This window comes from Syngnathoides biaculeatus, chromosome 20 (assembly GCF_019802595.1).
Source record: "Syngnathoides biaculeatus isolate LvHL_M chromosome 20, ASM1980259v1, whole genome shotgun sequence".
Lineage (NCBI taxonomy): Eukaryota > Metazoa > Chordata > Actinopteri > Syngnathiformes > Syngnathidae > Syngnathoides > Syngnathoides biaculeatus.
This window is the reverse complement of record NC_084659.1, coordinates 17,152,469-17,156,609: the sequence shown is the minus strand read 5'-3', so window position 1 is coordinate 17,156,609 and position 4,141 is coordinate 17,152,469. Positions and strand designations below refer to the sequence as shown.

Sequence of the window (4,141 nt, the reverse complement as noted above, 5' to 3'; positions counted from 1 at the left end):
CAAATGTAGCAAAAATTTAATTTAAAAAATATTTAAAAACTCAACAACAGAAATGAAACAAATTAGCATCAATGTCAGTCTTAAGATTTTGTTTGAAATGCCACTGAGATTCAGCAAGTTATGTAACTCCACGGAATGTGACGTCACACGGAGACAACATTTAGCCAGAGAGTGAAAAAGTTTGCAAAGATGGTGATTGAGGAAGTGTGTTGTATACGGCTGTTCTGCATCAAACGCTGATTGACATGAATGGCCGAAAGATGAACAGATAGCCAGGTTATGGACCAGATTTGTGATTGGTCTTACAAATCAAAGTGGACGGTAATAAGTTACAAGCATTTCACAGAGGACTGCTTTGAAAGCCCGGTAAAGTGTTCCCTTGGCTTGTCTATCTCCTCGAGATCCCACTCTGACGACAACACTTCAGCAGCGACCGATCCTTACTCTACTGGGGTTGTCTCGGAGTTAAGTCACAAGGAAGCAGTTTCAACAGATCCTTAGTTTGACACAGACATCGGAGGCATTCAGATTCCCCCCAAAAAAATGTGCCTTTTGGTGGTAATTTATTTCACTTCTGTTGTGTTGAGAATTTTTTTTTTATATTTTTTCATGAAAAATTAACTACGTTTGTGTGATGTATAAATAAAATATAGCTCCTCTGAATTAGACCTTTAAGCATTTTGCGTAAGACATCATTGACGAAATTCAGAAATATGGCTGCTGCGTTCGTGAGTCCAAAGGGCATCACCAAGTATTCATAGTGTTTCGTGGGTGTGTTGAAAGCAGTCTTCTATGATGTGATAGAGTTGCAACCAGGCAACAGTTGCTACCCTCACGGAGCTGAAATAGCTCAGTTGGGAGAGCGATAGACTGAAGATCCAAAGATCCCTGGTTTCAGCATTTACTATAGAATTATGTGGTTTTTCGGCACTTATAAAACATCTGGTTATATTTTGCGGCATGTTTTTGTTCTTTCACAGAGTTGGAACCAGGCAACAGTTCCTACCCTCACGGAGCTGAAATAGCTCAGTTGGGAGAGCGTTAGACTGAAGATCTAAAGGTCCCTGGTTTCAGCATTTAGTATAGAATTATGTGATTTTTTGGCACTTATTAAACATCTGGTCATGTTTTGCGGCATGTTATGGTTCTTTGACACAGGTGCAACCAGGCAACAGTGCCTACCCTTATGGAGCTGAAATAGCTCAGTTGGTAGAGCGGTAGACAAATGATCTAAAGGTCTCTGGTTCAATACCTGGTTTCAGCAACCACGAGAGAATTATATGCTTTTTTTGGCACTTACTAAACATCTGTGTTTTGCGCTTATGTTTTGGTTCTTTGAATGAGTTGCAACCAGGCAACAGTTGCTCTCCTGACTGTGCTGAAATAGCTCAGTTAGGAGAGTGTTACACTGAAGATCTAAAGGTCCCTGGTTTCAACATTCTCTACAGAATTACATGTGGTTTTTTTTGCCACTGACTAAACATCTGGTCGTATTTTGCGGTTTGTTTTGGTTCTTTGAAAGAGTTGTAACCAGGCAACAGATACTACCCTCATGGAGCTGAAATAGCTCAGTTGCGAAAGCGTTAGACTGAAGATCTAAAGGTCCCTGGTTTCAGCATTTAGTACGGAATTATGTGGTTTTTTGGCACTTATTAAACATCTGGTTGTGTTTTGCGGTGTTTATGTGTAGGTTCTCTGAAAGAGTTGCAACCAGGTAAATATGAGAGTGAAGATCGGAGTGTCCTGACTCCCGCCACTTCTCCTCATATTGTTGTGATTGATTTCCTTTTGTCGTGATTTCATCTCTGGTCATGTCCAATGATCTTTGGCTTTTTAGGCCCAGTTGGTGCTGAAGGAAGAGGTTTTCTTCATGATGTTTGGTTTCATTGACTTTTTCTTCTGATGTGGTCTGGTAAAATCAATAGCTCCCAGTTTTTCAAACTGGATATTTGCTCGGATTGATGCTGGATCTTGTCATGAGCAAGGAACTTGTTTATGTACATGTTGTACTGTCTTTGAGTTTGCCATAAGCTTCCATGGCAGACAAAACTGCTGTGACATGTGAACAATCTTCACTGAGGCCTGCCTTACAAGTACAATGTGATAACCCAAACTTTCAAAGGCACCTCATACAATGCTTGAAAATGATCTACCTGAAAATGAAACAAACAATATTTTTCTGATTTTATCAGCATTTTCAAAATTACACTTAAATGCATAACAAGTATTTGTGGATTTAGCATACAAATATACATGTAATTACGTGTAGTCATTATTACAGCACATTTTTGCGGCTCGTGAAAATTAAAATTTTAACTATTATATGCGGATCTAGCTTCGATCTTGAATCAAGACAGTGGATACATAAGTATGTAAAAAAAAAAAATCTAGTGACAGTGAGAACAAAAGATCCAGCTTCTTGTATAAAGGTGACCATGAACTTGTTAACAAAACCTGCGGTAAAGTATTTGTAGGCTTTTAATTCCATACCTCTGTATGGGGAAGGATTATGTATAATATTGTTGTATATGTCCGAATAACAGATGTTTGGAGAATTGGCAGCACTCATAACAGAGGAAAACTTCTCTGTCGGTAGTCTGTATGTCCACATACCTTTGACAGCTGATCCTAATGTTTGGTGTTGTCAGTCAAGGAAAATTCATCATGGCATTCACTTGTGCTCTCCAGTTTGTCGAAAAAGTAAAAGAAAAAAAAAGAATGCATACAATAACAACCAAAAGCTACGCTAGCGCCTCTGAATTCTTCTGCAGGAAGTTTTCTCCCAATATGGCTGCATAAACAAATGCCCGTGGTCTCGTGACGTCACATGCCAATCCTCAGTACTTCAAGAATTTCAAACGAAGCAGGAAAAAGGTTTCTCTCCAGTGTGTTTGTTGTTGCTGTTGTTGTTTGCTCTTACAAGCAAATGTTTTCCCACAGAGAACATTTCCATTAATTGTTGTCGGTGTGTCACTTTCTGACTTTTAAATCACATCATCAGAGTGAGGAGAGCGACTTAATGTCATCACTATCTGATAGTGGAGTGAAGAGGCCGTCTGCTTGTGATCCTCCACAGTCCCCTTTTTTTTTTTTTTTCCACTTCAGCCTTTTTGCTTGAGCCATGCTTTGCTTGATCGTACGGGCTTTTTATTTTTGGAGGGTTTCCAGTGAAAACAAAAATACATTTTAATTCCTTTTAATGGGGAAAACAGATTTGATGTACAAGCATATGGACTCAGCCTTACTGTATTTTATGCAGGATCACAAATACAGTTTACCACCAAAATTCATTCTTTCCAGTGCTTCAATCAATGCTTCACTTATTTGACTCTGCCATCACTAAAACATTGGGCTAAAAGCATGAATGCTCAGGAAAATGAAAAAAAACACATTTTGAAACAATTGTAAAACAACTAATTCCCTTTTGAATGCCCCTTTTTCATCAACAAAATTCAACATTAAAAAGCCCTGGCAAAGCTGGTGTGGGAAAAGGAATCTACCAATCGTCGAAGTGGCAGTATTTTGTCTTATTTTTATACGTTGTAGCAGTCAGGTGGAATCCTGATCTTCAAAATTAAAACTTTAAGAAATAAGAAACAAAAAAATACATCTTGCTTGAGTTTTTAAACATGGCTTTGCTCAAGTTGGCCGTGTATCTTCCATTGATGTCATATATTGTTCCATTGCATGAAAAATTGTCCGTACTCCCAAAATGATGTTCCCTCACAAACCTATTGTGCATAGAAAAACAAGAACAAGACAAATTTATGGATTGGGACATTATCCTAAAAATGACAAACACGACAGGGTATCGCTTGCAAGGCTCGTCCAAGAAATGTGGCTTCATGTCCCAAAACTGTCAGTCATCACCAATATATATGCAGACGTCTCTTCTCGAGGCAGCTTTATACACAGATTTTTTTTTAATGACAAGCCCTCTATTTTCACGTTTACAGATCAGAAAAGCTCAAATCAGATTAACCGTTGTTTCAGGACAATAGAGCTTCATTACAGGTTGAAGATACAATAAAAGCTGGTACACAGAATACAAGAAAGTTGGCTTGAAGTCAATAACAAAGTAAATCATTTTACACCATTACATTAAAAGCTTTTTGATCATTGCTTTTCTCACATGTTCACT

At 38.3% G+C, this 4,141-nt stretch overlaps 1 non-coding gene across 1 annotated transcript; it reads left to right on the top strand.

Moving 5' to 3' along the window:
* The first annotated feature begins 1,191 nt into the window (after window positions 1–1,191).
* trnai-aau (transfer RNA isoleucine (anticodon AAU)) lies at window positions 1,192–1,264 on the top strand. Its single transcript has one exon. It is a non-coding gene; the product is annotated as a tRNA-Ile (tRNA).
* The last annotated feature ends 2,877 nt before the right edge of the window (window positions 1,265–4,141 follow it).